This window comes from Nicotiana tabacum, chromosome 6 (assembly GCF_000715075.1).
Source record: "Nicotiana tabacum cultivar K326 chromosome 6, ASM71507v2, whole genome shotgun sequence".
NCBI lineage: Eukaryota > Viridiplantae > Streptophyta > Magnoliopsida > Solanales > Solanaceae > Nicotiana > Nicotiana tabacum.
Window position 1 is genome coordinate 113,346,101 of NC_134085.1, and position 22,531 is coordinate 113,368,631.

General features: G+C 40.3%; 1 long non-coding RNA gene across 1 annotated transcript; it reads left to right on the top strand.

Moving 5' to 3' along the window:
- Nucleotides 1–429: 429 nt before the first annotated feature.
- Nucleotides 430–15,366, top strand: LOC142181486 (uncharacterized). The gene is made up of 3 exons (XR_012710147.1): nt 430–842; nt 13,841–13,911; nt 15,122–15,366. It is a non-coding gene; the product is annotated as an uncharacterized LOC142181486 (long non-coding RNA).
- The last annotated feature ends 7,165 nt before the right edge of the window (nt 15,367–22,531 follow it).

Consider the following 22,531-nt stretch of genomic DNA (forward strand, 5'->3'; position numbering starts at 1 on the left):
TTTATTTTGTCACAAAAAATGAAAATTACAAAAATATTTTAGTTTACGCTTCTTTCATAAATTTAAATAAAAAATCTACAAAGTAGCTTATTTTTATCTTTATATAATTTTGAAAATACAAAAAAATATATAATAGTTTCATGTTAGCTTTTGCATTATGTAGTATTTTTATCTTATTTCAAAATGAGTCAATTAAGGTGTTGGATCACAATTTTAAGAGTTTTAGAGCCCAATTATTGGCCCACTTCGGATTAGTCCATTAAACCTAGGGACCCTTCTAGACTCTTTTTGGGAACAAAAACAAATAAAAAAGGACCCTAAGGACTTAACACAAAAAGACCTAGGGACTAATTGGCAAAATACACAAAAATACACATCTAAACCTAGACCTACATAATAGGGGTAAGCCTAAATCAAAAGAGAGAGGGGATAACGCCTAAAAAAGTTGACAAAGAGAGATCAGGCGCCGCAATACACAAATACACAGACCTCCCCCAATGTATCTCCTTCATCTTCTTCATGGAGACTGAACAAAAACCTTAAAACAAAGTCTTCTTCTTCATTAGCAACGAGAACCAGCAGCCCTAAGAAAAAGGCTTCAGCCATTGAACAGAAGAGCCCAACGACCCTATGCTATCTTCTTTTCCTGGAAAAAACACTAGACGAGCTCCACCATAGCAGCCACCTACTCCACCAGCCGCTTGAACAACATCAACTCCCTCACCTCGTCTCACCTTGCTGCTGTCCACTCCGCCAGCGATCCCATTTCCGGCGAGGCTTTCCGGCTGAGGTTTTTGTCCGTGGTTTGTTCGAGCATTAGGAATCGTTCTCATTTAGCTAAGGTCCATTTCTTGAACTCCTAAATTTAGATCTGTTTTTTTGCAATTTATTTTGTATTATCTTGAGATTATGCTTGAATAAATTGTTGCCTATATTAACTATCTTATATCTGCTGGCATGCTTCTTTTGCTTTGAAACTTTGACGTCTTTGATTTAGAGTTTTGAATAATGTGTTTAGTTGTTTTGGAAATGCTTTGAATATTTGTGATTTGAAATGTAAAGATAATAGTAGTGACATGAAAGGATATCATATCACTGAGTTAATTAATCTAATTTGCTTTTGACCACTCTTATGCTAAAACATTACTATTCTATTATATCCTACTATTAATTTCTTTGTATGGTTAACTTGAAATTCATTCATTCAACGTGAAGGAGATAGAAGAAACTGGTGAGCGAGTGACATCACATGCAAATGCTACTACTTCAATTTGTTTGGCTAGATATGTTATTTAAAAAGAAACAAATAAAACTTGTCGCCCAAATTATATAAGACAGAGAGTTAGAATGGTTATTTTGAGTTTTGACATAAGTGTAAACATTAATTCTTGTATATTTATGGGTTCTTGAATAAATGCTTTTATTCGGGTAGGCGAAAAATTGGAGTTGCTTTTTTCTTGACAAGAAATAAGAATGAGCCATAAGGTGTATCTTGAAATATAAAGAATCTAGGCCATGTAATAGATCATGTTAGCTAGCCTTTGGCCCCAATAATATCTTGTTCATAAATTTGGCCTTATAACAATCTCAAAGATTAGGAAAATAATTCAAATGCGTAGCTTGCTTTAGGCGAGCTAGTTAATAATTTACCTTCCTAAACTCGGGTGCGCATTTATGTGACCCAAATCCAAATCTCAACAACGTTGGATAAAATGTGTCGGGGACCGCAGGTGCATTTATGTGACGTAGTTCAAGACGTATTTTAAATGACGTTGCAATCTTCCTTAAAAATGATCAAAAGCGGTTAATTAGTTAAAATTTTATCATAGGCTAAAACATGTACTAAAATCAGATAATAGGCCAATTATAACAGTTGAGCGACCGTGCTAGAACCACGGAACCCTGGAATGCCTAATACCTTCTCCCGGGTTAACAGAATTCCTTACCCGAATTTCTGTGTTCGCAGACTGTAATACAGAGTCAATCTTTACCTCGATTCGGGATTTGAACCGGTGACTTGGGACACCATAAAATTATCCCAAGTGGCGACTCTAATTTTTTTAATAAAATAATCCCGTTTCGATTGTCACTTTAAGTGGAAAAAACTCCCCTATATACTCCCTTCCAGGGGTGTAGGAAAAAAGAGGTGTGGCACTCCAAATGTGGTATGGCTGCTCCAGCGGGTAGTATGGACCGCACCATGGTGACGACCAGTTGTTGAATTCCTCCCAATTATACTCGTATCCCAGACCGAAAGTGGTGCCATGTTTCTTCAGTTTGATAGGCTCGGCGATTCCTTGGAGGTTCTTGCCAAGTCCATTGCCAGGTTCATATCCGCTACAGTTCAATATGCTTTCAATTTTGTTATCCCACCATTTGTCGTTGTCAACGGCGTTTACTCGCTCGATGTGGTGATAGGTTTCCCCGCTTATATTTCTTCTTCCTCCGATCGCTGGGATGGTTTGGAGACTGTATTTGGGATTGCTACCGTCGCCGTGAATGATCACCTCTTGGTTATTCCACTCAAACTTCACTGCCTAATGTAGTGTTGATGCTATAGCCCTAGCGGCATAAATCCAAGGCCATCCCAACAGCAAGTTGTAAGATGTAGGCACATTTATTACTTGGAAATAGACATCGAACCAAGTAGGCCCCATTTGCAAGCTCAAACTAATTTCCCCAATAGTGGGTCTTTGGGAACCGTCGAAAGCTTTGACGTTGATGGCCCTGTCCTTGATCTCATGCAGCCCCTTTCCCAATGTTCTGAGTGTTACTAACAAATAAATATTGAGGCTGGACCCTCCATCAATCAGGATCCTAGTGATAAAATAATCTTCACATTGCACGGTGATGTGCAACGCTTTGTTGTGTCTCAACCCTTCTGGTGGCAGCTCATCTTCATGAAAAGTGATCTTGTGACTTTCCAATACCCTAACCTACCATGTTTGCTATTTCTCCTCCGGTGATGTTTCTTGGTACATATGCCTCACTCAGCACCTTCAACAAGGCATTCTTATGGGCATCGGAACTTTGTAGCAAAGCTAGGATAGAAATCTGTGCTGGTGTTTTGTTCAGCTGATCAATGACTAAGTATTCCTTGGCTTGTATCTTTCTCCAGAGATCATCGGGCCTTGTTTCAGTGATGGTCGGCCGACCAGAGGCCTGCGTACTCGACTTAGCTAAATGCTCCGAAGTATAAACCCTGTCGGTTCTTGTCATACCCTGTGCTGCAACTGTTTCCCCAAACTTGGCTTCCCCTTTCCTTCTCGCCTCGGCTGTGTAATCCCAAGGTATGGCATTTGTATGGAACGGTTTGATGGCCGACATTGTTACTGGAATGGGCACCTCTACTCCAAACGGAGCATGTATTTTGGAGGGCAAAACTGCAACTTCAAACGGTGTGGGTGCGTTTGCTGGAGACCCAAACTCGACCTCAATTGGTGTCGGCGTCTTTGTAGGGGGTGGTGCTTCAAACTCAAGTGGTACAGACATGTTTACCTCGACATCCCCAAAAGGCTGAGTCTGGACTACAATCAGATTAAGGGTGACTATTGGCTTTTTTGGTTCGTCACCTTCTATGATTAAACCGATAGATCCTTTGGGATCCCAATTATCCTCTATTTTAATCATGTGAACACCTCCACCTTTATGGTCCGGCAGAGGGTTGTTGCGGACATTTGGAGTAGGCTCCTTTGCCACAATGATTTTGTTATCAATCAAAGTCTGGATCTTGTCTTTTAGAGAGCGACATTCATCAATGGTATGCCCTTTCATTCCAGAATGGTATGCACAGGATTTATTTGGATTGACCCATTGAGAAGGGTTTTCAGGGATTGTAACAGGGATAGGGGTGACATAACCAGCAGCTTTGAGCCTTTCGTACAGCTGGTCAATTGGCTCAGCAATGACAGTATACTATTTGGGGGGTCTGCGGTCGAAATTTGGTCGAGGTCTAGGAACGTTTTGACATGTGGGAGGTGATTGATAGTAGGATGACTGAGCATTGTAGGCTTGGTAGACATGTGCGGGTTGGGAATATCTGGGTGAAGTAGGTTGATATGTAGGAGGTGGTGGTGATTGGTAAATAGGTGGTGGAGTTTGGTAAGAGGGTGAGGGTTCTTGGTAATTCCAGGGCAGGCTGATATGTGAGTGGAGGTATCGGATAGGCTTGGTATTTGATAGGGGATTTGGCTCTTTGTGAAACCATTACGGCACCTACGTCCCTTTTCTTGGACGTACCACCAGACTGTAAAGCCTTATTGGTAGCTTGCAAAGCTTCAAAGTTTGTAACCATACCACTTTTGATGCCTTCCTCGATCCTTTCCCCTAGCTTGAGGATGTCGGAAAATTTCTGGCTCTCAATCAACATCAGCCTTTCATAGTACTACGGGTCTTAAGCCCAGACAAAAAACTTATTCATTTGTTCTTCTTCTAAAGACGGTCTGACCCTAGCGGCTTCTGATCTCCAACGAGTAGCGTACTCACGAAATGTTTCTGTGGGCTTCTTCTTTAAATTCTGGATGTAGAACACATCTGGCGCATTTTTTGTGTTGAACCTGAACCTATCCACAAAGTTAGACGCCATACTCACCCAGTTTGACCATTTCTTCGGGTCTTGGCTAATGTACCAAGACAGAGCATCTCCTCTCAGACTCCTCACGAAAAGCTTCACACGAATCCTTTAGTCCTTCCCTACTCTGACCAGCTTGTCGCAGTATGTTCTCAAGTGGACTCTCAGATCCTCTGTACCATCAAACATCTCGAACTTAGGAGGTTTTTACCCCTTGGGCAGTTCGACATCCGGTTGTATGCAAAGATCTTCGTAGTTTAACCCTTCAATCCCCTTACTTCCTTCGACACCCTGAATTCGACTAGTCAATTTCTTGAGTTCCGCAGCCAGGTTCCTGATGAGTTTATCATCAGACTCAGGTGTGCTTGAGATGGGTTGGGTGGAGTTTGGCATGCTCTCCACATAGATGGGGGTGTTATGGTGGGCATGGAAATGGTAATTTGTGGAATTCAAAGGTTCAGGGATGAGCAGCGGAGTATTGTTGGATGTGTGGCAAGTATTGCAGTGGTGGTGAAAAGCGGGGTGGTTTTGGGATGTTTTGTGGAGGTGTGGGGTTTTGAGCATTTGGAAAATTGATATCTAGAGTGGTGAGGGAAAATGACAAGTTTTCCAGATTCCGAACCTGATCAAGTTCCTCCTGAAATTTTAACAGTTTCTGCTCGAGTTGGGACGCACTTTCTTTGGAGACCGCCATGAGTGACCTCTACCCGTTCAGTTGAGTTTTCCTTTCTGGTGTTGTTCAAATATTCCATCTTTCCTTTGTTCCTGCTTCTGACGGGGCTAGGAGGAGAAGTGGGTGGAGGGCCCTTTGATGACGACGCCAGAGTGCACAAACTAACCTTTGGGGAGGGGAATAAATAAAACAAAAGTAAAAACAAAAAAGGTAACAAGTCAGTGCGAATTATAAGAAAAAATGTTGCGATATTTAAACACATAGTGCAAGAATGTAAATCGTGTCCTAATTTGGGGAACCTCTTGTGCCCGAGGTAGGCCTAGCGACAAGTTGATTCGTAGAACTTAGAATGCTAGATGCCTCATTTTATTGATAAAAGTAGACGACAAGAAATAAAATGTCACTAGTGGCCATTGGCCTTATTACATTCATAAAGCGAAAAAACAAATTCCTATCTATTTGGTCCTAGCAGGACCTTCCTCAGGTTGAATGCTCTCGTTAATCAAATCCTCCAGCTCGTGTAGGTTCACCAGTAGAAATCCCTTTGCCATGTGTTCTACTTCAGTTCCTTCAGCGTTCTGGTAGTCAGTGACTCTCTTCCTCACTTTCCCTTCCAATTCCAGCAGATTGTACTCCAAATATTCCAACTTTTCGCTAGCTTTGGCGGCCCTCTCTTTCCACTCGTTAATTTGATCATTTGATGGAAGACTCCTCCACCAGTCTAGCAAGAGTGAGGGTATGCTAACCATACCGAAGTTGGGGACCTCGTTCTTCATTTTCTGCAAAACAAAAGGGTTAAGACCCTACCCCCACCATACTTGACCATTTAAATATCAATAATTGGCATAAAAGCATTTAGTTCTCCAAATAAATGCACAGAACGTGATAGTGTCCGTTTGGGTTTTAGGGAAACCTAGTGGACTTTGGACAAGGCCATCTTAAAGAGTCATTATACGGACAACATGACTGACTCAGCTAGGTTTGACCATGATGCATGCATAATTTAAACAGAGTAAGGTTTCTATGGGGTTTTAGACTGGTACCCTTGAGCGAAAAACTCAAGGGGGAAAGGCATGGAACCGTCGACTACACCGTTGATCGACTGGTTTTATCGCAAATACGCCTTTTCTGGATTTAGGGGTGATAATATCGGAAGAGCGCAACCACTCATTATAAGCATTGCAATGGTATTTTGTTTGGCACGAGTGGAATATGATGTTGAGCATGATTATGCAACAATTAAAGCAGGTTATCATGTATTTGCACGTTAGGAAAGCAGTACAATAGTTTTTCATAATTTAAAGCGGTAGTAAAGGAAAGCAGTAAAGGAAAAGAAACAAATAGGCAAGTCAGCTTTGCAATCGAAAAGAAAATTGAGTGCTTAAAAGAAATAAACAAATAATTGCGTATAAAGAAGCATAAATCACAATAATAGTCTGAAATGGTAAAAGCCTAAAAATCCCCAGCAGAGTCGCCATACTGTCGCACCCCCTTTTTCTCGCGAAATTGGGTTTATGACATTTGGGAGAACAACTCGTTCCCTTTTGGGAATTGGGTTTGAATAGAAGAGTCACCACCTAATGATTAAAGTGCATTAGGACACTAGAAGGGGTTTGTTTTGAGTAACCAGAGATTGGGTAAGAGCTTGAAATTATCCCAAAGGGAAGGTGTTAGGCACCCCTCAGGATCCACTAATGTGGTTCCCGACCAAACCATTGTTGTGGCTTTAGGTACAAATAACACGTAGGCAAATAAGAACTTCAAACAAGAGGGGATTTTCACGTAATGGTTACAAAATAGGTGAAGTTAAAAGAACTAAATGAAGAGCTGATTTTTTTTAAGAAAATAGTTTGAAATTTGAGAATAAACAACGAAACAAATAAATAAAGGAAAAGGGGTCCTAGGTTTGTAAATAATATGGATCACCTCACACAATATTCGGTAATCACTCCTCAGTGAGGGGCTACACGTGATGTTACCGCGTGGTCATCATATCCATATCTACCCTTCCTACCCCGTTAAGGTAAAGCACAGATTGGTCTCGATTACTTATTGCATGCTATTACCCGTCCCAATCCTATCAGTCCCGGAGGTATTTGGGACTATTAATCCTAAAGGGAGGAGATATTGGGCTTATTTGTGGTTTCAAAAAAGTAAAATACTAAGGCAACATACAAAAACATGTATAGCAAATTGGGGGAAAGCATACAGCAAGTAGAAAGGCCCAGATACACCTCCTTTAAACAAAGAAAGCAAGTAAGTAGCATGACTTACACATACTGTTTAGGGTCTGATCAAACTTAAAGGATTGAGGTAGACTGATTTATTACATAGTTCAGATAAGAAACCCGAATCAGGCCTGCCTGCTGGTTGTAATTAATAACAACAGATTTAATGTATAAACTTTTACCCTATGGCTTGCCTAAGTGTTAGACGAAGACCCTACAGGCATGATATCTACTGATTCCAGAAACAATGAAGTATATATGAATACATACTAATTTAAGAAAAATCGTCTGTTATTAAAGAAAGGCGAGTTTTAGCAAAAGAGCATGCGTCATTGTTACTGGTTTTAGACTTATAAGCGAGTGAAGCGGTTCAGATTCGATTAAAGCTCCTATAGGCATGCTTTCTATGTGTTGTTGATTTTGGACACTTTTATAAACATAGTAAAAAATGCAGAAATCTATAGGCATGGCATCTAGATGCTGAATTTCGTTTAAAGCCTATGAACATGATATCTAATTGCGATTGATTATTTAAGACCTATAAACATGTTTGACTAATGAGGAATGCATATGCAAGATTCAGAAAGAACCTATAGGCAGGATATCTATATGATATGTAGAAATTCAGAAATTCCTATAGGCAAGATATCTATATGATATGCAGAAATTCAAAAATAACCTATAGGCATGGTATCTATATGGGAATGCAAGATTCCTACAGATATGGTATCTATACATGAGAATGCAGAAATTCTTAGAGACACAGTATCTATATGAGAATGCAAGATTCCTATAGACATGGTGTTTATATGAGAATGCAGGAATTCATTAACTCCTATAGGCAGGTTATCTACCTCTTTTTGCATACATAGTTACCCCTCCCTTTTCAGTAGCCATCCCCGAGAGTTTTATTATAAAGTTATTACAGCCCAAAAAGAGTAAAGTAAAGAAAAAATACAATCAGAAAAAGTACAACCAAGGAGAGCCTGATTCAGACTTCTTGTCTGAAGTATGAAGTAAACCAACTCCAAGAGATTTTATTTCAAAGCCTTTCTCTCATTTGGGGTGTGTCAAAGTTCCCTAAGAGTCTCATATGAACTCCGAGTAGGGCTTACACCCAAATGTATCACCAGATTAGGACATAGTGCAGTGTGGAAGGGCCAGCCCTCAAGTGTCCAAGTTCAGAGGAACTCAAGGTCCCAAGGCAAGGCTCACAAGGGGGGGGGGGGGGAGAACTTAGAGACCAAGAGAGGGTGCAAGTGCAGAATTCTAAAAAGGGGAAAGGGGAAGGGAAACAATTTACATTAATACACATAGGGGTATAGGGAATGGAGAGGTGGTAAGGAGGCAAGGACAGGCTAGTGGGCATACCCCGCAATGGGAAATTCTGGCACACCCATTAGCTTGTTAGAACACATTGTTTAGAGGTTAGGATCCTCTAAGGGATCAAGTTCAATCCATAGACAATAACTTGCATATTGCCATGTTTTAAACTGTAACTCAAAGCACATAAAGGGAAATAGGGAGCGGTGATTCACAGTAGAAACAGGCAGTAGGACATAAACATACTAATTTAAATGTTGAACTCTACATAAAGCAGTAAAGTAGACATGGATACATAGACTAAAAATAAACACATTGTTGTGGTGCTGAAGCTTAAATCAGGACATACCAGTTTCAAAGGAAACAAACAAAAAAAAGTAGTAGGTCTGGTAAACAGGCCACAATGCAGACAGAAGAGAAAGTTGTTGTGAGAGAGTATGAGTTTAGAAGGATTCTGATGTGTCCTTTTTGTGAAAAAGGGTCGTGCCTTTTATAGTGTGAAAATCATGAAGAAATAAGGTAAGAAAATAGTCAAGGAACTGATTGTCAATCAATTACACAAGACTTCCCTTAATTAAGGGATTCAGATTCAAACGGGTAAAAACAATTTAAGGAAAGAAAAAATGAATAAGCACTTTGTGCACAACATGCAATTAAGGGTAAATACATAAAGGTTGTTTAAGGACATAATTTCTGAAATACGCGATTGCACAAACAAGGCAAGAAAATCAATTAACAGCTAGTAAATCAAAGGTCAGGGGTCTTGCATGAATGAACCGAGTCAAAAAGATGGGAAATATTTTTTTTTTAACTTAAGGGAAATCAACAAACAATGGAAAGGGAATCAATCAGACCTATTTGGAAGGAATTTGAATCAATCACGAGTTGAAAGCCTTTTTAGAGGAAGATTCATCACATATAAAGAGCATACAAACACGTTGAGTTGAAAGAAAATGTTGTGCCATTGAAAAATCAATAGAAAAATCCAGTGAAGTAAGAGTTTTAGAAGAGTTTAGCCAAAGGTCAGAATCATATGCAAACACGGATGTCCAAACTCGGTTCAGAGACTCGAAGTTGGTCTGAAAGAGTTAGGGGTTCTAAAATAAAAACCCTAGTTCAATTAAATCACATAATCAAGCTTGGCAGAACCCCCGAATTCTAGGGTTTCCACCTTGAATCAAGTACAGAGATGAGAAGGCAAGTAATCTAAACAGGCTCAGAGTAGCAGAAACGCATGAGAAAACAATGATAGCAAGTAACACGCAGAACATAGTAGCAGAATTCAAAGAAAAAATAGAGTATAAGAAGCTAATACGAAACATAATAGAGAAGACTGATAAGAACTGTAGAAGAAGCATGCTAAGAAATTTTAGAAGAAACTTTAAACAGAACTCGGTAAAAGGAACTTAATAAGAAAACTTAAGAACTTGGTAAGAAAATATAGTAGGAGAAACATATCAGAACACAGTAGAGAAAGCATACAATAGAAAAGCATACGAGAACATAGTATAGGAAAATATAGTAGAAAAAACATGTAAGAACATGGTAGAAGAAAATACAAGAACCCAGTAGAAGCAAATACACATAAAAGGAAAAAGAAAGTTAGAAAACACTTAAATACTTTCAGAAAATCCTAGATCGGAAAAGAAAGATTTTGAAAGTAGTCAGGAAAACGTTTAAGACCTTAAGGAACGCATGGATCTGGAACAGATCTAAGGGAATCGGAAAAACCTCGAAAGGTTAGAGTTTTAGAAGAACCCTAGAAATGAGAAAGGCTTTGAAAAGTCACCGATCTGAGTCGGAGAGGTCAGGATCAGGCTTAAACAACCATGGTACGCCGGAGCAAGGCCGGAGATGGCCGTGGAACCTCGAATCGACAGAGGTCTGGGTACAAACCTTCAATGTCAGGCCTTGAATCTTCAGAGATCAGGTGTATAAGAGTAACAAGAGGTAGGTATAAGACTCCCAAAGCCCCGGAAGCCATGGATTCCGGTGGCTTTCAGGGTGGAAGTGGTAAGAGGCGGCTAGGTTCTGAGAAGACTCGATAGAGTTTGAGAGAGTGGAGGGTTTCAGAGGCGGCGGGTAGGTGAAAATGACTTAGGATTAGTGGGGCTGGTGAATTAAAAAAGGAAAGGAGATAATGTAGTCGTTGATCATTTTGATCAACGACCTGGATTAAATGGGGAGTCGGGCAGGTTGGATTTAATTGGGTCAGGGGTGGGTAATTTTAGGAATTGGGCTGGGGTTTAATTGGGTTTAACTGGGGTAGAATTTAGGCTAAAATTGAAATAAGTAGGGCTAGCATTTAAATAGCCACTTTTCCCTTATTTATTTTATAAAAAATAGTAAAATAATTTTTGAAAACAAATTAAAGGTACTAAATTAATTAATAAATATAAATATGAAATTAAAAATACTGTAATCAATTTTGTAATAATAAACGCACTTAAATCTTAAAATAGGCTAATATTGCAATTATATGCAATTTAGCTTTAAAATACTAAATAAATTTGTAAAAACATGTGCAAAATTACCTTAGCTATATTTTGGTATAAATATGAGAATACAATAAATGAATCACCAAATATGATAATTTGGGGAATAATTATTGGTTTTTTTACTGATAAAATAGGGCAATAAATTGATTTAAAAATCTTTTAAAAATTAGGAAAGAAAAAAAATACTAGAACATTTGGACTTGCTATTTTGAAAGCATTTTGCATATAAAAATATACAGGGAAAAATTGGGTATCAACACTGCCTCTCGTTAACACCACTCCCCGTCTCCTCAATTAAAACTATATCATCAGCAAATAACATATACCATGGCACCTCACCTTGAATGTGTCTCGTCAATGCGTCAATTGCTAAGAAAAATAGGAATGGACTAAGAGTTGATCCCTGGTGCAATCCCATCATAATCGGAAAGTGTTTTGAGTCTCCTCCTGCTGCCCTAATCCGAGTCTTAGCTTCATCATACATGTCATTAATCATCCTAATGTAGACTACTGGGATCCCTTTAGCCTCCAAGCATCCCAAAGCACCTATCTCGGGACTTTGTTATATGCTTTCTCTAGGTCAATGAACACCATGTGCAAGTCCTTCTTCATCTTCTTATACAGCTCCACCAATCTTCTCACAATGTGAATGGCTTCCATAGTCGAACGCCCCGCATGAAACCGAATTGGTTCTCAGAAATGGACACACTGGTCCTCACCCTCACTTCAACCACCCTCTCCCAAACTTTCATAATATGGCTTAACAGCTTAATTCCCCTATAATTATTGCAACTTTGGATATCTCCCTTATTTTTATACAGAGGAATCATCGTACTCCGCCTCAATTCATCAGGCATCTTCTTCGTCCTAAAAATAACATTAAACAACCTAGTGGGCCACTACAAACCTGCCCTACCCCCATTCTTTCAAAATTCCACAGGTATTTCATCTGGCCCGGTAGCTCTACCCATGTGCATCTTACGCATAGCCCTCTCGACCTCCTCTACTCTTATGTTCCTATAATGCTTCTTGGAAATACATGTGATTTTTTAATACTTAAATTATGGTGTTTGGTATTTACGTAGAAGAAAATATTTTTTTGAAATTTTCATAATTTAGACAAACACTTTAGGAGACAAAATAGATAAAGGCGGGGGAAGGTAGAATGTCAGTGTGATAACCCGGCTGGTCGTCTTAAGAATTAATGCCCTTATCCCCTATTAACTGCTTCCCCAAGTTTATTTCTGTTGTTTTGATTTGTCGGGATGTTCGGTTTTGAGTTTCAGGGAGTTTTGGGACACTTAGTCCCTAAATGAGAGCTTAAGTATTGGAAAGTTGACCATAGTCGGAACAGTGTAAAGACGGCCTCGGAATGACAATCTGATGGTTCCTTAGCTCCATTAGGTGATTTCGGGCTTAGGGGCGTGTTCGGATTGTGTTTTGGAGGTCCGTAGTTAATTTAGGCTTGAAATGCCGGAAGTTGAATTTTTGAAGTTTCCGGTCCGATAGTGAGACTTTGATCCGAGGGTTAGAATGGAATTCCGGAAGTTGGAGTAGCTCTGTAGTGTTGAATGTGACGTGTGTGCAAAATTTCAGGTCATTCGGATAAGGTTTGATAGACTTTTTGATCGAAAGCATATTTTGAGAATTTTAGAGTTCTTCGACTTAAATCCATAGTTAATTCAAGGTTCCGATGTTTTTTTAGGTATTTTAAGGATTGGTACAAGTTTGGATAGTGGTTTGTGACTTGTTGGTGCCCTTGGTTGAGGTCCCGGAGGCCTCGAGATGATTTCGGATGGTTGACAGAAAGATTTTGGAATTTAAGTTGCAGCTTCAGCTGCTGATTCTATCATAACCGCACTTGCGGTTTGGGTTCCGCAGGTGCGGCGCCGCAGAAACGGAATTTGGCCATCTCTTCAGAAACTGCAGATGCGGGTAGTTCACCGCAGAAGCGGTACCGCACTTGCGGATGGGTAACCACAAATGCGAAAAATGGACCTTTAAGTGAAAGTCGTAGATGCGACCTAGGCTCCTCACAAGCAGGACCGCAGATGCGGTCCCAGGCCTGCAAATGTAGAAATCGCTGGGCAGAACATATAAATTCCTGCCTTCGCGAAAATTAGCCATTTTTTATTTTTTCAAAACGGGAAGAAGCTTGGGAAGCACGTTTCAAGAGGGATTTTCAGAGGAGTTCATTGGGGTAAGGTCTTTGGTCCCTAAACTTGTTATTGGAGTGATTTTTATCAATTTAAGCATGAAATATTAAGGAAAATCAGTGGTAATTGGGGGGGGGGGGGTTAGGGCTTGACTAATTAGAGGCCTTTGAGTGATGATTTGAGGGACCATTTAAGGTCCGATTTTGATGCTTTTGGTATGACTGAACTCGTTAGAGTGTGGGGATTTTGGAAATATAAATTTTACCCGATTCTGAGACATGCGCCCAAGGGGCATTTTGATCATTTTACCTAATTTCGCATATTAGCTTAGAATTTAATTGAAGAATCAGTTAATTGAAGTGTTATTTACATTATGCAATTGAATTGAATAGATTTGGGCCATTTGGAGTCAATTACTCAAGGCAAGAGCGTGGTTTCGAGTTGATTTTTGAGCCGGTTCGAGGTAAGTGGCTTGTCTAACCTTGTGTGGGGGACCTTCCCCCTTAGGATATGATATATTTGATAATTGAAATGCCTTGTACGGGAGGTGACGAGCGCGTACTTGAGCTAATTGTTGCAAATCCGGTTTTTCCTTAAGTATTTCAATTGAGTTCTTTTTCATGTTTTATTCTACTTGTGAATTTAACCTGTTGCTAGTTTAGAAAAGCATGTTTAGTTGACTTATAGCCTATTTGGTCAAGCTTATTTTTGGCCAAAAGTGCTATTTTTGGCCAAACGTTTTTTGGCCAAAAGCACTTTTGGCCAAAAATTGAGGTGTTTGGCAAAGCTTCTGGAAGGAAAAAAAAGTGCTTTTAGGAGAAGCAGAAGCAGAAAAAAGTAGCTTCTCTTCAAAAGCACTTTTTTGAAAAATACTTTTGAGAAAAATACACTTAGAAGCAGTTTTTTAAAGCTTGGCCAAACACTAATTGCTGCCCAGAAGTGCTTTTCAAACTAATTAGCCAAACACAAACTGCTTCTCATCAAAAGTACTTTTGAGAAAAGCACTTCTCAAAATAAGCTGATTTTTGCAGCTTGGCCAAACAGGCTATTAATTGCCTAGTTACTTAAACTACCTTAATTGTATTACATGAAACATGTTAGGCTAGAATTAACTGTTTACTTGGTATGAAATTTAGCTTAATTGGGTATTCTTGTGTTGCTGCTGTGTGTTTTTTACTTTAGGACTACGGGACGACATCCCGGGAGATCCCCCGTACGTATTTGTGATCTGAACTGAGGTGCGGGATACCAAGGGATCCCTGACACGTATATTGAGGATACCAAGAGATCCTCGGGATACCGAGAGATCCCTAGCACATATTGAGGATACCAAGAGATCCTCGGAATACCAAGAGATCCCTAGCATATATTAAGGATACCAAGAGATCCTTGGGATACCAAGAGATCCCCGGTTATCATCCTTGTTATGAGTGGTACTTCCTTGTGGTTTGCCTTCATCTCTATTTCTGTCATTGTACTTTTATTATCCTGTATAGATTCTTACTGTAGATTCTCAATTGTACTGCTTATCTCATCCTATCATCTTTATATTTATTTAATCTCAGTAGGGCCCTGACCTTCCTCATCACTATCCAGCCGAGGTTAGGCTTGGCACTTATTGAGTACCGCTGTGGTGTACTCATGCCCCTTCTATACATGTTTTTCATGTGCAGATCCAGGTACTGCTACTCAGGCCTATCATCCTTGAGAAGGCGACTGCTTTAGAGACTTCGAGGTACATCTGCCGCGTCTGCAAACTGAGAAGTCCCTTTCTATTCCTGCTTTTAGTATTTAGTCTTTCTGTATATTTTTCTGTTCTTATTAGACATTATGGAGTTAGAGCTATGTAGTATTGATCTTAACTTGTGATTCGTGGGTTTTCGGGTCTTGGATTTATGTATTGGTATTGAGAGTTAAACATGGTGTAAGCCGAGTGGCACATTTAAATACTGTTACTACTTTCTTTTTGTTTTAAATTGTTTTACTTCCGCAAAATTTTGGTTTTCTTCCGCAAATTAGCATATGCCTAGTCGTAGAGACTAGGTGTCATCACGATGGTTCACTGACGACCAACTGGGTTGTGACAAGTTGGTATTAGAGCCTTAGGTTCATAGGAGTCATGGATCACAAGCCGGTTTATTAGAGTCTCGCTGATCGGTACGGAGACGTCTGTACTTATCTACGAGAGGCTATGTAACTGTTAGGAAAATTTTCACTTCATTTGATTTCCTTGTCGTGCGATATTTTGACATCACAATTCTAAACTTCTGTCTTCTATTCTCTCACAGATGGTGAGGACATGTGCCACCCGAGACGATCAGGCACCCACACCCCCTACTGCAGTAGTCAGATGTCGGGGCCGGGGTAGAGGACGAGGATGCGGATGTGGTGCAGCTAGAGCACCTGCGCGAGCTGCCGCCGAGGTACCACCATCAGTTCCAGCTGGAGTCCAGGCTCCTGGCACACCTACTACTACCACTACTCCAGCCCTTCAGGAGACTTTGGCACAGTTCATGAGCATGTACACCACTCTGGCTCAGACAGGGTTGCTTCCTTTTGCTGCAGCTACATCTCAGGCCGGGGGAGGAGCACAGACTCTGCCGCCCGCACTTTTGAGCAGTGAGTGCATGTTGAGCAGGTCCGTGAGATTATTCTTGTACCGCCTGCAGTGCCAGATCAGCCCAAGGATAGGGCAGCGACTTCCAAGGAGGAGCAGCTGAGGCTTGAGAGGTTCAAGAAGTACAAGCCTCCTGTATTCAGTGGTCTAGCATCAGAGGATGCTCTAGGATTTCTAAATGAGAGTTACCGCATTCTCCGTACCATGGGTATATCAGGATCGAGCGGGGTTTCCTTCACTACTTTCTAGCTTCGAGGAGCCACCTATGAGTGGCGGCGCACATATGAGTTAGACAGTCCGGATGAGGCTGCTTCACTGACTTTGACTCAGTTTTCAGATCTGTTCTTGAGAGAGTATGTTCCTCAAAGCCTCAGGGACGTATAACGCACAGAGTTTGAGCATTTGCGCCAGGGTCCTATGACTGTCTCAGAGTAGGGCTGTGCATTTGGATCGGATATCCGAAATCCGATCCGATCCGCTCAAATTCGGATTTCGGATTTCGGATTTCGGATATTTGGATCGGATTCGGATTTGATTTATTAAAATTTTGGATTTTCGGATTGGATTCGGATTTGTATAGTTTGAACCCGATCCGATCCAAAATCCGAATTTATTAAGGGAAAGATAAATACTAGTTTTATTTTTAGGGTTAGGTGCATTAGGTCTTATTTCATTCTGCCTCCGTCTAATTCTCAGAAGCAACTTTTTGATGTTGCTGCCTTATCTCAGTTCTCACGCCTCAGACTCAGTCCTCAGTCCTCACTGCTCACTTCCCGGCTTCAGTCTTCAGTCTTCACGCCTCACAAGTCAGTCTTCACTCTTCACGCCTCACAAGTCACACGGTGTGACTCACACCCAGAGACTGCTGTGCTGGTGCTGCTCACTTCAGTCTTCACGCGACGCCTCAAGCTGCTCCCTCCTGCTCGTCGCTTCCTCTATCTCTTCTCTGTGTTCCGGCGACCGCACTGGTAACTGGTAAGACACTAAGAATTGATGAAATTCTTAAGAAAGACACTAGGGTTAGGTCTCTTTGTTCTTTTTTATTTCTTGGATAAAATTGATGAAATAAATTGGGGGTTTCCCTCTTGATTTTCTTAAACAGAAATAGACCATACCATACTATACTACTATTTTGAATCCGATTTTAATTTTAATTTTTTGTTTTGTTTCGTAGATGGAAGATGAGGTAGAGATGGTGAATAAAGTTCAAGCCCTTGTAAAATGTGGTGAAAGTGGTGCTTCAAATGATTCCACAAGCAACGTCAAATCTGATTCTGGTTCGAAGAAAAGAAAAATCATGAAAGAAAGATCAGTGGCTTGGCGACACTTCAGTAAGTTCACCGATGACGACGGTGTTAAAAAAGCGAAATGCAAGTACTTCCAGAAGAATATGTAGCTAACACCAAAAACAGTGGTACAAGCAATTTGCTATCACATCTTCTCAAGTGTCCGAACAATCCCCACAAGCCGGAGACAAGCCAGACAAAATTAGCTTTTCAACCGAAAGGTCAAACAGGTGATGTCTCACTTATCCCTTGGAAATTTGATCAAGAGGCATGTAGGAGGGCTTTAGCTCGTATGATAATTATAGATGAACAACCCTTCATTTCTGTTGAAAAGGATGGATTTAGAGACTTCGTGAGACCTCTTCAACCTTTATTTCATATTCCATCTCGTACTACTATGACTAGAGATTGTTTTGAGATTTACCATGATGAAAAACTTGCTTTGAAGTCAATTTTTAAAGAATCAAAACAGAGAATTTGTATTACGACTGATACATGGACATCAATTCAAAGAATTAACTATATGTGTGTTACAGCACATTACATTGACAAGAATTGGAATTTGCATAAAAAGATATTAAATTTTTGTCCAATTACTAGTCACAAAGGTCAAGATTTAGGTAGTGGTGTTGCTAAGTGTTTACTTGAATAGGGGGTGGATAAAGTATTTACTGTGACAGTTGATAATTCAAGTTCTAAAGATGTCATGGTTAAAGAATTATCCAAACAATTTACTAGATGGAACACTAACTTGATGGAAGGTAAGCATGTTCATGTTAGATATATGGCTCACATCATCAATCTAGTTGTTCAAGATGGGTTGAGAGAAGGGAGTGTGTCTGTGGAACGAATAAGACAAGCTGTTAGGTACATTAGACAATCTCCAGCAAGATGGAAGAAGTTTAAAGAATGTTGTGATCTAGATAGGATAACTTCTAAAAAATCATTGTGCTTGGATGTTCCTACTAGGTGGAACTCCACATATTTGATGTTGAAGGTTGCTACAGTTTATGAGGAAGCCTTTACAAAATATTGTGATATTGATTATGGTTTGATGTCATGTATTTCTAACTGTATTTGTGAGGATGGACAGCCTGCAGGTCCACTTTTAAGTACTGATTGGGATAGTGTAAGACGTATTGTGAAGTTTCTTGAAATATTTTATGAACTCACCTTGAAGGTATCAGGTACACTTTATATTACGTCTAATGTGCACTTTCTTGAGATATGTGTTGTTGGTTCTTCTTTGAAAGAGTTGATGCAAAGTGAAGATGCTACCTTGAAAGAAATGGCAAATAATATGAAAGAGAAGTTTGATAAGTATTGGGGGGATCCACAAAAGATGAACAAAATGATTTTTATTTCATGTGTGTTCGATCCACGCCACAAGTTTCAATCTCTTTCGTTTGCTCTTGCTGCCATGTTTGGAGAAACAATAGGTGTGAAAATACAAATTGAGGTGAAGACATACATGGAATCTTTGTTCAATGTGTATGCAAAGAAGAATGGTGGTTCTGGTTCATTTCCATATTCTCCATCTTCCGGTTCATGTCCATCTTCTCCATCTTCCCCTGGTTCATGTCCATCTTCTCCAACTTCATCTACTTCTTCATCATCGCTTTCAAAATTCATGTTAGATTTAAAGAAGCATAAGAAGGGTGAAGGAATTGATTCTAAAACAGAGTTAGATAAATATTTGGGTGAAGATGTTGAGGAAGACTTTGAAAATTTTAAAATTCTGGGGTGGTGGAAGTTGAATTCACCCAGATTTCCCGCACTTGTTGAGATGGCACGTGATGTGCTAGCCATTCCTATTTCTAGTGTTGCCTCAGAATCAGCCTTTAGTACCGGTGGACGCATACTTGATCCATTTAGGAGTTCATTGACACCTAGATTGGTTCAAGCTCTTGTGTTTGTCCAATATTGGCTTCGGAATGAATCAACAACTCCGGTTAAAATTGAAGAAGATTTAGATAATCTTGAACAACTTGAAGCGGGTAAGACTATCTTATTTCTTCTATTACTTTACTTGTGTTTAATGTATACTTATGTTATGTTTCTTTAGATTATTTTTAAACTAATCTATTCTATTACTATCTTATTCTACAGACTTGATTAATACCGGAAGAGAGCCTTGCATCGTCGAAATATAAAAGGTACGAGTTCGGGGCATGTTAAAAGTTTTCTTAAGCCTTCTAACAAATTGAACCAAGCTGCTGCATTTAGCCTTCTCTATTGTATTGTTTTGTTCTACCACCAAGCAGTCAAGCTGCTGCATTAGGCTGCTGCACAGGCTGCCCAACTTGACATGATACACATTTACTGATTCTCTCACTTTTGACAAGTGTAGTATTGCAGAACTTGAAAGTGTGCCAGGTTGAGGATTTCAGTTCCAGTGTGCCAGGTGTGCCAGAACTTAAGGCTGCTGCATTAAGGAATTCTGGTTGAGGATTTCAGTTCATTAGTGATTAAACAGCTATTTGGGATTTTAGTTAATTTTGTTTTATTCTGAAGATTGTGTTTTGTTTATGGACATGTTGAACTGTTGAATTATTACCTTTTCTTGAACTGTTAGCTATGCTTCTGCTCTTGTGTTTCTTCCATTTTGGTTCGTAAAAGAATCTGGATTGAATGAGAATGATCAGTAGAACTTGAAATTCTTTTGCTATGCTTTTGCAAAGTACCACAGTTATTGCAGGGACTTGTGTTATGCTTCTGCTATGCTTCTGCTATGCTTCTGCTCTTGTAACTGTTAGGCTGTTAGCTATGCTTCTGCTATGCTTCAACTGGGAAATGAATTTGTGCAATATTGTGTACCTTTATGGGTTGCAAGTACAATGAGACTGTCAGCTTTAACCATTTACATTTTACAATACTATACTATTAGACATTAGTAACATATTTATTAATCGGAATGAAGCCAAAAGTAAAATCTTGAGGTACTGTAATTTATAGTCATTTGTTTGCTATTTTTGTTCTTTTTAATGCTATTGTATTATGTAACATCCATTATCCATATACAGTTATACACACTCCTTAATAATACATACAATCCGATCCGAAAATCCGATCCGAAATTTAAAAATCCGATCCAATTGCAATCCGAAATCCGAAATTTCAATCCGAAATATGCTAAATCCGATCCGATCTGATCCATGCACAGCCTTATCTCAGAGTATGCTGTCCGTTACACTAGTTTGTCTAGGCATGCACCAGCCTTAGTTTCTATTGTTTGAGAGAGAGTTCAGCGATTTATTGAGGGCCTTATTCCCAGCATCAGGTCTAGCATGGAACGGGAGTTGGAGATGGATATTTCTTATCAGCAGGTGGTGAGAATTGCTAGGAGGATTGAGGGTATGCATGCTAGGGAGAGAGAGGAGAGGGAGGCCAAGAGGTCTCGAGAGTCGGGCCATTATTCTGGTGCTCATACCCTAGTTGCAGGTCGTCATGGTAGGGGTTATATGAGTTGACCTGTTCATTCAGCTCTTCTAGTAGCTAGTGGTATTCCAGCTCCTCCTAGGCCTCAGGAGCCTTATTACGCACCTCCAGTTTCTAGCGCGCCTCCCGCGTGGGGTGCTTTTAGAGGTCAGTCCAACTGACCTGGTCCGAGCTAGTCATAGCCACCACGTCCTCCCAGAGCTTGTTTTGAGTGTGGTGACACCCGCCATGTAGTGAGGGATTGCCTTAGACTTGGGAGGAGTGCACCCCCACAGACATTTCAGCCACAGCGTGCCCCACAGAGTTCCCAGGATATGATTATAGCTCCAGTTGCTACCCTAGCTGCTCAGCCAACTAGAGGTAGAGGTCGGGGAGGTAAAAGTCACCCTAGAGGGGGAGGCCAGGCTAGATAATATGCCTTCCTGCCCGTACCGAGTCTGTTGCCTCCGATTCTATCATCACAGGTATTATATTGGTTTGCCACAGAGATGCATCAGTTCTATTTGATCCAGGCTCTACTTATTCTTATGTGTCTTTTTATTTTGCTCTGCATTTGGGTGCATCTCGGAATTCTTTGAGTTCCCCTGTTTATGTTTCTACTCCCGTGGGAGATTCTCTTGTTGTGGACCGCATCTATTGGTCGTGTTTGGTTGCTCTTAGTGGTTTTGAGACTAGAGCCGGCTTATTGTTGCTAAACATGGTAGATTTTGACATTATCTTGGGCATAGACTGGTTGTCGCCCCATTATGTTATTCTTGATTGTCACGCCAAAACCATGATGCTGGCTATGACAGGTGTACCGCGTGTTGAGTGGAGGGGTACTTTATATCACACTCCTAGTAGAGTCAATTATTTTCTTAAAGCTTAGCGTATGGTTGAGAAGGGGTGTGACACGTATCTAGCTTATGTGAGAGATGTCAGTGTTGATACCCCTTCAATTGATTCAGTCCTAGTAGTACAGGATTTTCTCGATGTGTTTCCAGCTGACCTTCCGGGCATGCCGCCTGATAGAGATATTGATTTTGGCATTGATCTGTTGCCGGGCACTCAGCCCATTTCTATTCCTTCATATTGTATGGCTCCTCTTGAGTTGAAGGATTAATTACAGGAATTACTTGATAAGGATTTTATTCGGCCCAGTGTATCACTTTGGGGTGCTGTTGTTTTGTTTGTGATGAAAAATGATGGTTCTATGCATATGTGTATTGATTATCGCCAGTTGAACAAGGTTACAGTGAAGAACTATTATCCTTTGCCTCATATTGATGATCTGTTTAATCAACTTCAGGGCGCACGAGTGTTTTCTAAGATTGATTTGCGCTCAGGTTACCATCAGTTGAAGATTCGGGAGCCAGATATCCCGAAGACTGCTTTCAGGACTCGGTATGGTCATTACGAGTTCCTTGTTATGTTATTTGGGCTGACCAATGGCCCAACAGCCTTTATACATTTGATGCACAATGTGTTCCGGCTGTCTCTTGACTCGTTCATTATTGTCTTTATTGATGATATTCTAGTGTATTCCTGGAGTCAGGAAGATCACGAGCAGCACCTGAGGACTGTGCTTCAAACTCTGAGAGAGAAGAAGTTATATGCTAAGTTCTCGAAATGTGAGTTTTGGTTGGATTCAGTGACATTCTTAGGCCACATGGTATCGAGTGGGGGAATTTAGGTGGAAAATAGAGGCTATGCAGAGTTGGCCCAGACCATCCTCAGCTATAGAGATCCGCAGTTTCCTGGGT